Source organism: Primulina tabacum, chromosome 3, assembly GCF_025594145.1.
Source record: "Primulina tabacum isolate GXHZ01 chromosome 3, ASM2559414v2, whole genome shotgun sequence".
NCBI lineage: Eukaryota > Viridiplantae > Streptophyta > Magnoliopsida > Lamiales > Gesneriaceae > Primulina > Primulina tabacum.
Window position 1 is genome coordinate 12,667,095 of NC_134552.1, and position 15,041 is coordinate 12,682,135.

Consider the following 15,041-nt stretch of genomic DNA (forward strand, 5'->3'; position numbering starts at 1 on the left):
TTGTTGGTTACTGTAAAGTGTCAATTTAAACCTTTTTTCCGAATAATCGAGGACAATATGCAACCGTATACAAGAGATAATGCAATTAAAGAATAGAATCATGAATTTAGTTGAGCCAAACCTGTGAAAGTGTTATTATACTTGTAGCCAAATGGTTCATCCTACATCTTGCATCCACAGATATTCTCACAGTAGTCTATTAAAATGATAAATATACTCAGAGACAACACCAAGACATGAAGTATTTGTGTATCATCGAGAATTATATTTACCTTTAAACTTACAATGTCAAATAAGGTCTCAATGTCATGAGCATCTCAATGTCATGAGCAGAAACTCTATCTTGCTAAACTCTATTATGCGGCTAATACCATTTGGGTTGCTTGCATAGCTCCTTCTGGGACACCCCAGAGAACAGGGTTATAGCTTTTCAGAGGTGGGTGGGGAAAATTTTGAGCCAAATGGGCTTGAGCAAATTAACAAACAGCCAAGAAACGTGGACAATTATATCCATGGCACTGGTCAAGTAGGACTGAGCGGCTAACCCCCGATTATGTCCATCAATGTTCTGTATGGCAGTGATCTTGAGCCTGTTTGAGTACGGTTGAAATGACTGAAGTATCTGAAAATCTGTTTAAGTATTACATCATTCTGAGGCAGGTCTAGAAATATGATAACATATCTCAATAACAAGAATGAAAGGAAAGATTCATTCAAAGAAAAGATTAACTATGACCAGGAAAACGATCAAACAAAAACAATGAGCTAGTTAAAGTATGTACACGCGGAACTATGCAGTTTGCAGAATTCAGCAACAAATGGAAAAAACAGTACTCACACTTTCTCCCAAATGGATTAGTAGCTAAGAGTAAGGACAGCTGAAAAGTTTGCCAAACAAATAGAGAATACCTTCTAGTGTCTTATCTTATACTTAATTTGGCCTCACATGAGCAAACTGATAGGAAAAACAGATTTAACTTCAAGTATATGCAGAAAGCAAGAAAAAAAAATGAAAATGAAATGATAAGGAATTTATTTCAATAGAAACAGCACTCTTTTACCAATATCGTGATCAATGTCCTTCAAAAGAAGATGTCTTTGAAAACATAAATAACTGAATAAATTTTTCCCTCCTCTCCCCTATTTCTGTTAGAAATATATTATTTCTCTATCCCCTTCCCCAACCCATTCAAACTCAATATCCCCCCACCATCCTTTTTTTGGATTCTTCTTGTGTAAACCTTCAATAGGTTGGTCACAAATATTTTGACTGTCTTGGCCCAACTCAATAGAACCCCAAAGCCCAAGTCCCTAACACAAACTCAGAGTTAATCAAAAGTCTTAATGTTCGATTCTTGATTCTAAATAACATAAATATCACTCTGCTTTCTCAAAATGCTGTTATCTATAATATATTGTCATAAGAAAATCCACAAATACCAAATGTTGGATGTTATTTTCAAGCTACAGTTGGACTTCATCTCAAATATTTAAAATACTAGGAAAGTGCACGTGCGTTACACGTGGTTAACAAAAGATCGATCCATAATTATGAAATTTGGATACTGTCAAAAATCGTTTGAGTAACATCGTGTTTAAGAGTATTTGTCAATCTAAACAGATGAAAACACAATAGATAAAATAACATCATGATCATAAACATATATAGTCACTTGTTCATATGACAAACTTTTCAATCGACGTGATTATGACGTAATTACAACTTTGTCAAACCAGAAAAGAATTTTTTTCATCCAAATATCATTCATAAAAGAAAAACGATAAAAATAAATTAATAGAGTAATGGATTTAGTATGACCCAAACCACATTGTACTTAAATGAAGCACACAAAATTATAAGCGATAATAAAAAAATTCTCCTAATTAATTAAAATTAAAATACTATTGTTAAAATAAAACCACTAAAATTGTTATCAAGTTTAATTCAATTGCTTTTGCTAACTTTTAACCCTTTATGGATTTTGTTTACTTTTTTATGTTTGGTTTTTAGAATTACATATTTAGATAATTAATTTTATATCAGAATACATATTTTCCAGTGGATACTTTTAACTAAATTTCATTAAAAGTTTTCTACATGCAAAAATGCTTCATAAAACAAAAATTTACATCTTATAGCTTTCTAGCAATGAGTGCAAACAAAATATAGAGATTGCTTCCTTTGACATCCATTTCAAGGGGAAAAAAGATTTCTAAAATTATTTTCAAAATAATCTCAAATTTAGCCAAAAATTCATTAACAATTGATAAAAAATGATCATATGCCAAATCAGTAAATCAACTGCTATAACTATCAAGTCTCATTACAAAAAAGCTGAATCACTTGCTATCATGAAATATTTTCATTCACATGATTGTAATATAATAGAATAAAAAATGGTAAAAAATGAAAATGACTTGAACATTATCAACTACAATAGAGCGAATTTCAACATATTTAACATCATCTTTGGGACAAAACTAAAAACTGAGTTAATATAAATATATATTCTACCTTTCTTCTCAAATGATAAAAAAAGTGCACTAACCAATAAAGAGGCATCAGATAAAAATGGATCAAGAATGTCAAGCACAATAAAAGTACTTCAATTTATTTGTATCATCAATTGCAAGCTCTCAGGAAACATTAAAGGTTAAACAAATTATGTATGTGAACAAATGAAATGAAAAACAAAAAGGAAACAAAATACTACAGTCATCATAATAGAATGCAAAACCTCTTTCGACAAACAAATACCATAAAGAGGGAAAAAAATGGTGAAAATAACAAAAAACGAATGTCACAAAGAAGAAAAAGATAAGTATAGAGAAAACAATTTAAAAAAAGTGTAGAAGAATGATAAAACAAGTGAAAAAAATACAAAGATAATAATACTAAAGGTCACAAGAATATAATAAACACATGAACTAAAAAATAAATACACAAGACATCAATTTCTACCAACATAAATACAATTGAATGATAACTATTAAAATGAATTAAATCATATTAACCTTAACATGTACAATGACTAAAATAACCATATCAATTATGTCAAAATACAAAACAAGAGGTCATAATAGTAGGCTCACAAATAGAACTCATATATTTATAGGTTATAGATTTTGACAAGGATTGAGGATATATTACAATCAACTAATGCACGTAAAATTTTGCAAGAAACAGATTAAATAGGAAGGAACAATACAGTTAACAAAACCATACCTAGATGTTTCCATTTACCCTTCTCATCATCAACACCACCAAATTGTAAGGTTGAAAGCAGATGGACGTGAGTGATACCAGCCTAGGATAACTTCTTAAGATGAAGCATTCCTGCAGAGTTCTTCAAGCAGAAAAAAAAACTCCATCAGCAACAACTACTAACTACCAAAAGTATCAATAGTTGTTTTTGTTGCCTTTAGTAAAGGCTGTGCTTCTAAACAGTTGTGCAGAGGGGCGTTTGCCAACACTGATAATTATGAGACACTAAGAGCTGTATGATTGTTAATTTTGAAAAGATCAAGAGGAAGACAAAGCAAAAATATAGGATAAAAAACTGATATCAGGTTTGAAAAAGAAACTGGTTCAAAGTTTTACCATGGAAGTAAAGGCAAGAAAGCCGCCACGAAAGTCAGTATGAACAGTATTATCATTGGCACTGCAACAAAGAGAGATAGATAACAGGAAAAAATAGTTGAAAAGTTTTTAAGGCAATGACTCTATTACATAGTGGATTTGTTTTCAATTACTTATTTTGAATTCCTTTGCTGATTCCGGAAGTCCATATAGGTACAATTATAGGAAGAGAATGAGAGAAAGAAAAACAAATCCACTTTGTTCAAATTCCCTTGCCATCACATTTGCATGTTTTGATATTTAGATTACCTTTCATTCAACAGCTCTTCAAGACTTCAACAAAAATGACTCGCAAAATCCAGGTATAGAAAGCCATAAAGTATTTTTATGAGAAGCTAGGATCATTGTTTACCTGAAATCTCTCACATGCAATTCAAAGATACTGATGTCAGAAAAAGAAAGAAGATCTGGTTTTCCATCAACCAAATCATCCCATCCTTCAGGTTTTGATGTTTCAAAATTTAAATTGATCGACAGGGTTCTCTTTCCATCAGCTGAGAGACTACACAAACAACATACCTGTGTATTTAAATCATTCACTATGCTAGTTATTCCAGAAGTAGTGTAAATAAATAAATATTTTTATATTATTTACCCCCTTGCATATGGACAATTTGCCATACATTTTTCAATTTTCAAGTTGCTAGGATGGTTGGTACACGGATACTTCATAGACATAGTAATAGCAATTCCAAGTTAATGGTCCACTAGCACTCCAAACTCCATTCTGCTCTTCTAGCTGGACAACTTCCAAATGAGCCCCACCTTCTGGTTCCCTATCTATGAGCACACGTACGTCCTGTTATATATACAGAATATATGACTGAAGTTGAGTGAGATTCGAATTAACAAGTTTAAAAAAGGGAAGAAAAGAAAAACTGGAATAATTGTGCTTTCCTGTGCAGTGGGTGCCCTGAAACGACGACTACTTTTAACCCTTAAATTCCTACTAAATTATTTTTCTTCTTTATAAAATTAGAAACCTTTAATTAAAGTCCACAAAAATCGTAAACGTATAAAAATTAATTTAACATTTTAAATTTCACGTGCATAATATCTCTAACTCGTCAATTAACAAAATCCTACGTCAATCATTAACATGATCAACACTAACTTCAAAATAAAATATAACAATCTCTAACAAAATCATTGACAAAATCGTTAAAACTTTGACTATCAAGCTAATGCGGAAAATAATGACCATCGGGAGTGTACTGCCGGACTCGATCCACTCAAGCGTCAGCGCCTCCCTCAATCTCATCCTCAACTGCAACATTCAAACCTAGAGAATCTAATGACTCAACACGTTCTAAACATGAGTAACAAATAATATATATACAGACACATGCATTAGAATCATACTTTTATTTAAAATAAGCTTGCGTAAATTTGTAAGCATAAGTAAATCATTAAATCGTCAAATCATAAAGCTTTCCATCATTTATCATTTTGGGTGAAGTTTGATCCTTGAAAGTGACTAGCTGTATCATTTGGTCGACTGATCAGTCTTAGCTCACCATTGCCCATGGGGACGGGCACTAGACACCGACGTAAATAAAAATACGATCGTTGGGCTCCCTCTGGGCCCTTTCCCGTAAACGGACTCCCCCTGGAACATTCTCCCTCACGATATTCCCAATAATCATATATCGTATCTTTTTTGTCACAGTCAATTCACGTCCTTCAAAATATTTTTCTTTTCTTTTTTATCATAAAATACCGCGTCTTTTCCAAATTCATAAAATAGCATTTTAACAGTAAAAATTGCACAACTTTATCATAAATCATAAAATCTCATATTTTCATCATAAACATTTTAAAATATCATTTAGCATGCGTTATGATTCTTCGGAACACTGCCAAGCCTTTCGTACTACCCGGGACGTAAAATGATCATTCAAGGGCTCTAAAATTCCCGATTTTTTACTTTTTCTCACTTTTATTGACTCGAAACTATCCAAAATACTTATTTAAGCTTAAATTTGATTTCTAATATTTTTATTTGACATAAACTCGGGCTTTTTTATTTAATTCCTTAATTACCAAACTGTGAAGCGTTTAAATCCCGAATTAATTCAAAACTCAATATTTTCTTTCCAAACTTTAAACATAAACTTTTCACACCTAAGCTACCCCCGTGAGCCATGAACCAGCCCCCGTGGACCCATGGTTCGAACCATCTCCTTTGACCCTAGCCAATTCGAACCCTAAGCTCTAAGTCAACCCACGGCTCCCTCTAACACCGAGCCACCCTCGAGCCACCTAGGACCAGACCCTCTCCAGTACCTCCTGGACTCCTCATGACCTAGCCTAGCCCAACACACCAGCCCGTAGCCCATAGCCAAGCCGTGCGCTCCCCTCTTTCGTTTTCCCTTGGTCGCGGCCCTCACCAACCGAGCCACCATGGACCACGGCTGCACCAAACTTATTCTCGACCCTGAACCATCTTCCCTAGACCCTATTGGACCAGCCTAGACCCCTAGACCAGCCGCGAGACTCTCCCCTCCTGGACCTAGCCGTGCACGTGCATGGGGAGAGTCCTAGGGTTTGTGGACTCTCCCATCTCTTGCGGCAGCCTGGTCCAGCCCTCCTGTTATCCCTTAACGACTCTTTTCGTAGCCCTTAAACACATTCTATTGGCAGCGTGTCCTTGGAATTCATAACGTTTTTCAAACAAGCGTAAAATCATCAAAACTTTGAAAATATTTGTTCTATCGTTAAACGGTCATTGCTTCAATATTTTTCATACAAAAATAATTAAAACTAGCATAATATGATTTGAATGTTGCGTCAAAGAAGTTTAGAAGCGTGTGTTTGCGTTAAAACGCTTGAATACGCGATCGTTGGCATGGGTTGCGAAGGAGACGAACGGGCGACGAAAACTTCTTGATTTTTCCTCTTGAAATTTTCAACTTTTGTGTGTGCGAAGTGTGTGAAATTTCGGCTGCTATGAAGGCTTAGAACCTTAGGTTTTCTTTTTATAAATTTCGAAAATTGCATGTTAATGGGTTAAGATTTTGGGTCTTTGTGTTTCGGAGAACTTGGGCGTACTAATCTTAGGTAAATTAGGCCAAATAACACATATTTAATTGAAAAATAAAAGTTTACAAAAGTTAGTTTTCATTTGGTCCTTTAAAAGTCTCTCGCTTGTCCAAAACCGGCTTACCGGATAAAATCGAGCTCGTCTCATGAAATAATTTGGGCTCCAGCATTTTTAGAACATTTTAATCATATTATTAAGCCTCAAAATATTCCATTCTCATGAAATCATACAATCTAATAATTTAATCATGCAATTAGACCTTCAATCATATAATATACATCAAATTAACATTTAAAATTAATTAAATAAAGCAACTAAGCAATTTAAATCATTTGCATGCATGTGGTTTACGTGGGTTGGCTTTTTTGATGTTACAAATCCATGGATACAATACGAAATGGATTTGGGAGAAAATTTGGGCCAAGTGGGCTATCGTAAGAGAATAATTCGTCAAGAACACCAGGCAACTGCAAGCATGTTATGGTGGTGCATTTGTCTCCAGCTACACATGAACATACATATCATGAGTCATAACTGCTCTAATGAATGTGTCAAAGATTAAGAGATTGATCAAGGGAAATAATAGCCGCAAATCAAGCAGCTAAGATCCTATCAACAGAAATAATTTTCCTAAGTTATTTCATATCTTTATGAAACACTTATTTTATGTTGAAGCTGGAAAATTCAAGACTATGTTATTTTAATTCGGTTGAAAGTGCTGATAGCTTAACAATGAACATACGATGATACATCATGAAATTTTGCTTGGTGAAATATGTCACTGAAAAAAATAATAGAGATAAGATCAAGCGGTTAAATACAATACTTGAGAATGATCAAGCTAATTCCAGATGCATGAAATGTATATAGGCTGCTACCATTGCTCCTTTGAGAAAGTAAACATGAAGCAAGTGTATTGAACTTACAGGTTATAAAAGCAACAGCCAATTGGTATTTGAGTAAACCCGCGACGTAGAGCCAGAGGAACTTGAAAAGATTTATAAATCTAATGTGAGGAAATCTTTCAATTACCTACAATCATGGATAATCAAAGCTTAATAACACTGGAATGAGTGAACCTATAAACACACAAACACATCAAGTAGCTTACATGTTTCCGAAGTTTATCGTTACTTTCTCCGAGGTCAATTTTCGCATCATAGCCTATATGACAAGCAGAGAATATCAGTGCTCCAACCCCATAAAATAAAAAGAATGTTGTTCTAGCAAAACCTCGAATTTCACCATTTGCAACAGCCAAATTAGCAGTTTTACTGCCATAAAGATAACATGAACCATGTCCACCATCCACATCCCAAGAAATTGTTGATTTAGTAACCTAAAATGCTCTAGAATACAACAAGTCTCCTGCAATACCTTAATATTGCAAGAGCACATTATCAATAAATATAAATAACTGATACCCGAGTCATTTTCGATACTTTTGTTTAACTTTGTCCTTAATAAGGATTTCCATAGAGGGAGCTCCATATACATCCAAAATGATTCAAATCCTCGTTTGATTGATTAGTAATAACCCCCTCTCTTTTTGCCTAAAATAAATTCCCATCTCAACGCCACAGACTATAAGCATATCTAAGTTTCATATAAACACACGACAACCAGAACAGTTGAAGATAAGCGTTTTCTCAAGTAAAATTGATAGAAATATACCCGACTAGAAGTACTGGATCCCCCATCAATGGCCATGGCAGAAGAGCATTGAATTGCAGGCGAATTATTGAGCCTGAAAAAGCGGCGGGAGGGGCGGCATCGACGGCGAGTCACGCTCAGCAATAGCGAGCGAGACGTGAGAGGCGAACAAGCGTTCCAGCAAGTCCTGGAAGTAGCCAAAAATGGAGTGGATGAATGAATAAGAGAGATTTCCCAAATACAGTTGAGATTCGTTATATCTTAATATATATATTTCGAATCGGGACGAATTTAATACAATTGTGATTTCATGAACATTTAATTTGACGCAAGTAACCGTTTCGATTATTAAAATTTATATTTTGGTAATGTATTTCGATTATATTATAATAATTTTGATTTATTTTTAACTTTGAGGAAACATAATCGTCTGCTCAAAATTGTGTTATATTTTGCACAAACAAATCTCGTTTACACGAACTATTAAAAATCAACACACTAAATAGTATATATAAACAAGATACAATAATAATAAAAAAAAAACGAATCATAAATTTTGTCTGTAATTTACTGTATTTTTTATATGTAGTGTTTAGTGCGTTTAATTTTTCATAATTCATGTAACTATAATTCGTTTGATTAAAGTGTAGCACGGTTTAGAACACTAAATGAAACAAAAGATTTCATCTCAAGTCATCTGATGTACTTGATGCTCCAAATTATACTATTTTTTTCTCAAACAAATGCCGTTTGCACGAATTATTAAAAACTATTTCAAACTTTTATATTACTTGAAATATTTATAAAATAAGTCAATCGAACGTTTTATCAGTAATTGATTATATTTTGTTTATATATAATGTTTGATTTTTTTGTTTAAAAAAAATTAATCAAATATTTATCTGTAATTTATTGTATATTGTTTATATATAACGTTCGATGCATTTAATTTATAATAATTCATACAAATATGTGTATGTTTCTTGTGAGACGGTATCATGAATCTTTATATGTGAAACGGGTCAAACCTACCGATATTCACAATAAAAAGTAATAATCTTAGCATAAAAAGTAATATTCTTTTATTGATGACCCAAATAAAAGATCTCTCTCACAAAATACGACACGTGAGACCGTCTCGCATAAGTTTTTGCCTACAAACAAAACTTGTTTAAGCATAATGTAGGCACGGTTTATAACACCAAATATAACATACGAGTCGTGCTTGAGAGTATTTATCCAATGATAAAATCACTAATTAACACAAACGTTGTTACTCATATTATTATAATCTGGTCAATGTGATTTTAATATTCAACGCTGAAATGTGGTGAATTTAATTAACGATTCCATTCCATAAAATTCATAAAATCCATCAGTTATTCAAATCTTCACTCTCTCTATCAATGGGCTTTAAATGATAATTTCTTGCTGGTAATACATTTATTACCCCACGTACATACATATATACATACATATATACATACACACACACACACACACACATATATATGTATATATGAGATAGTACTGATGTGTTATTTTCCAAAGAAGATGAGATCCATCTTACCTATAATACTCCTCCTCCTCCTCTCGCTGTCGACCATTTCTATACGAGCACGATCCATGGAAAGCAAAAAAAAATGTTTCGTCATGAAAAAGTTCGAAGTTTTTGTTGTCAGTAATCTCCCTGCCAACACTCCGATGTTGTCCGTGAAATGTTGGTCAAAAGACGACGACCTCGGAACCCACACGCTCGCTCCGGGTCAAAATTTTAACTTCCATTTTTGCGAGAGCTTATTCGGTAGCTTGTTCACGTGTTATCTGTCGTGGAAAGAGAAGGGCAAAACTTTCGATGTGTATAATTCGCGTTGGATTGATCCACTGTGCAATATTACTGGTCAGTGTTATTGGTTCGCGAAAGAAGATGGTATCTATTTCTCGGATACAAACCCTCCACAGAAACTAGAGAAACAGTATGACTGGTTGCAACCTGCGTGATTTCATTAATTCCTACGTTGTCAGATCTTTGGATATGATCGCAAAAATAAGATCGAATCTTCAATAATCTTTATGTTCATGGATTGTGTTTTTTTCTTGGAAAGACAAGGTCGCTATTTTTATATGTGCATTCATAATTTAGACCTGTTTGATTCAACAAGGTCTTTGAAAGTTTTTGATATAATAGTTAAATAATTATACAATCGATGCAAACACATTTGACAAAAACTTTCGTGAGACGGTCTCACGAGTCGTATTTCGTGAGACGGATATCTTATTTGGATCATAATGCTAAGAGTATTACTTTTTATTGTGAATATCGGTAGGGTTGACCCGTCTAACATATAAATATTCGTGAGACCGTCTCACAAGAAACATACTAAACACGTTTTCATGAAAATAATAGATTTTAATTTGTTTTCCTAGTCAGCTCGTCAATTAGCATTTACAAATTTATCTAAACATAGAATCTCTTCCGATCTCAAAAAGAAAATCGTATAATTATTTTACGCATTTCCTTTCCATTTAATGCACAAAATCCTTAAATTCAATCAAATTTTAACACATAATTTAGTGTCATTTCAAATGTCCTTTTACAAAAATCAACAATAAATAAAGAAATCTTTGTAAATAAAGTGAATCAACACACACGCGCGCGCACACACATATATATATATATACATTTTTGTTACGTTGCTCACCTATATGTCTACCACTCAGGTAACACTCGCTTATTGGATGTGATGAAACGTATCAAAATTATATATCCAATAAGTTAGCGTCATCTCACTGATGGGCACAAAGATAAACACAGTTGGTGGACATTATAGCAAAATTGACATATATATATATATATATATATATATATATATATATATATATATAGTTACCTCACTGATGGGCACAGAGATAGACACGGTTGGTGGACATTATAGTCACATGTATATATACATGTTACACAAATTTTGAATCATATATACAATATGGTGGATTTATATCACTTCTTGTTTTAGTTTCTCATCAACTTCATAATAATCTTTACAGTCGTCACTTTAAAATAAGCAAAAACTCTCCAAAACACTCCCTTAATCCACTCTATAAATTGAACTTTAAAGATTATAAATAGGTAAAGATCAATCCATATATTATCCAAATATGAGATTCATCTCATCAATAATATTTCTCATCATCACGCTCTCAACCGTTTTCCTTTGAGCACAATAATGTACTCTTTAGTGAACAAGTATACTGTTTTCGTCATCAACAGTCTCTCTCCCAATACTCTGAAATCGTCCTTGAAGTTGGTCTAAAGACGACGATTTTGGAAACCATACACTTGCTCCGGGCCAAAATTTCAACTTCAGCAGAAGCGCATGGGGTTGCAATATGTTTATTTTAATTTGGTTATCAATTAGCAATCTGATTCGTGAAATGATAATCTACACTATTAATTAACCAAGAAACATCGATACTTTGCTAAATTTTGGTAAAATAATATTTTCTATTCTAAAACTATTAAGTTCTTTAATCGTTTCAGACAGAAAAAAATTAATTTTATTTTATTTGTTTATTGTCTTATTTAATATAATAAGGTGTACTTAAATTTTAATATTTTATAATTATATAAATATAATTTTACTAGTTTTCATATCATATTTAATTTTTTAAATAAATATCATAACTAAATCAAAATTTTGTATATGATATTACATCTCAAAAGCCCACTCCCGAACTAAGGAAGCCCAGAAATATAGAGCCCGTAAAAGAGCGAAGCCCGTCCCATTATATTATAATTATTTTTTTTAAAAAAAAATTGATGCCATTTTTATTTTCTAACGACCATATGTTATAATAATTATTTTTATACAAATCATTTTAAATTTAATAATTAAACACACACAGAATATAAGATACCTTATTTATAGAAGAGCCGATACTTTACTTGGATTGTCAGATAAATTTATATCTAAATGTTATATTATGATGGCACGAAATTAATAATTCGAAAGCAGCAAAAATTGTACATTAGTTCATGATAGATATCTTGTGAGACGGTTTATTAATCTATATCAGTGAGATGAGTCAAATCGGTCTATATTTACACTGAAAAATAATACTTTAGGCATAAAAAACAATATTTTTTATGAGACGAATCAAATATGTGTCATAAAATTTATTAATTAGACAATCTCATAAATTTTTTTTATGTTAATTCACACATGAATCCTTTTACAAACCAAACAACATTTTGGCCCACACATTATTTTGACCCATAATTAAATATTTTGAGAGCATGTCTCTTGTGAGACGGTCTCACGAATCTTTATCTGTGAGACAGCTCAACCCTACCGATATTCACAATAAAAGTAATATTCTTAGCATAAAAAATAATTTTTTTTCATTGATGACCCAAATAAGAGATCCGTCTTACAAAATACGATCTGTTAGACCGTCTCACGCAAATTTTTGTCATATTTTAATCAATTTCCGATATTTAAATATGTTATTCAATACTTCTCTTGTCATATTCAAATTAGTATATAAAATCTATTCTAAGTTGTATACGTTATCCTTAATCGCAAACTAGAGGTAGGGTCACCCACAAAATTTTATACATTTTTTTTCTCAAACTTAAATTTCACAATACATAGGTCGAATATATTAAGCAATGGCTTGATTTTTGTGATACAAAGTATTATATTATTCGTGATTAGTCGAATAGTTTTATAGTAGAGTGAATCTAATGTGAAACGGTCTCATAGATTTATATATGTAACATAAATCAATCTTATCCATAAATTAAGTGAAAATTGATACTTTTGACGTAAAAAATAATATTTATGATGTATAAAGTCAGATAAGTGATGCATCTTATAAAATTGATTCGTAAGATATATTTTTTTTGTTGAGTAGGTCTCTTATGAGACGGTCTCACGAATCTTTATCTGTGAGACGGGTCAACCCTACCGATATTCACAATAAAAAGTAAAATTTTTAGCATAAAAGTAATACTTTTTCATGGATGACTCAAATAAGAGATATGTCTTACAAAATACGATCTACGAGACTGTCTCACACAAGTTTTTGTTTTTATTATTATTTTTTGTTTACAGTGTGTTCAATTTATTTATGTTATAAAAAATCTCTTGTGAATGTGAATTAGTGGTTATATACTTATCCATTGTTTGATACTATGCCTTTGGTATCTTTGTTTGGTAGCCCCACGTCGATACTTTCTTTCTTTGGGGGTAAAGTAAAAGAGTTACTTTTTAAAAATTTCCCCCTTTTTTAAAATCTTTTTTTCCATGGGTCTCGAGGCAATGCAAACATATACATACACACACATAAAGCATTGCTTTAAAATAAAATACATGTAGATATACCAATTGAAGCTAAGGCCTAAATTTTCTTGCAACTTGCTAAGGTTGGCTAAAGATAATGAGTAGTATCTTTTGAGACGGTGTTACAAATCTTTATCTGTGAGACGGGTCAACCATATCGATATTCATAATAAAAAATAATACTCTTAGCATAAAAAGTAATATTTTTCATGGATGACCCAAATAAGAGATCTGTCTCACAAAATACGATCCGTGAGATCGTCTCATACAAGTTTTTGTCAACATCTGATTTACGCGTTTCTTGTTTGTACATTCTATTGTTTGTAACGAATTTATCTTCCAATTAAAATTATTGAATAAGGTAAAATGACTGGATCAACTAAGTAAATACAAAATTTTTGGGAAACAATTATTTCGGCAAAAAAATCTCATATTAGTTAACAAATTTTGATTTGAGTACATGCGATACATTCCCTGGTGGCTAATTGTTTGAAAAAATTAATTAATTTTTTTTTAAAAAAATTATTTTCTCCTTAGTAAAAATATAATATGGATTGTTCATTTATGTGTGTGTGTGTTTGTTTATTTTTCGATAATTAAGGTTTTATATATTTCTGTAAAAATATTACTGCGATTTTTGCGGTATATAAAGTTACTAAAAGAAATAGAGTAGGTCTCTTGTGAGACGATCTCACGAATCTTTATATGTGAGACGGATCAATCATACTGATATTCACAATATAAAGTAATGCTCTTAGCATAAAAAGTAATATTTTTTCATGGATAACCCAAATAAGATATTTGTCTCACAAAATAGACCCATGAGACCGTCTCACACAAATTTTTGCCCAAAAAGTATATCATAAATAGTCATTTTCCTAATTGCTTCTCTGGTACGGATCATGTGATATTTTCGATTCCTAAAATATAATTATGTAAGAAAATTTTTACAAAAATATATAATACCGTTCTCTATTTTCCTATATTTCATAATTATATTTTCTTAATTCTGCGACAAAATCATTGCTGAATTTGCTTACAAAAGTCTCCATACCAATTAATAAAGTTTACTGATCATCGATTATCATAATGTTTGAGTTTGAAAATTTAATTTAACAACATTATGTTCAATTTTTTTTAAATACCACGATTATATACATATATATCTATATATGATCCGCATCTATTGTGCACACTTATATGAGTACCGATATAATAACACTCGCTTCTTAAAATTGTATATCAAATAAGTGAGTGTCACTTCAATAGTACTCACATAAGTGTGCAAGATGTGTGTATTCAGCATATCGAAATTGTGTGTATATGTGTGTGTATATATATATATAAAGGTTAAGGCCCTTAA

The 15,041-nt window shown here is 32.0% G+C and overlaps 1 pseudogene; it reads right to left on the bottom strand.

Annotated features, from left to right (window-relative positions):
- Positions 1 to 120: 120 nt before the first annotated feature.
- Positions 121 to 8,393, bottom strand: LOC142538435 (pullulanase 1, chloroplastic-like; annotated as a pseudogene).
- Between the last annotated feature and the right edge of the window lie 6,648 nt (positions 8,394 to 15,041).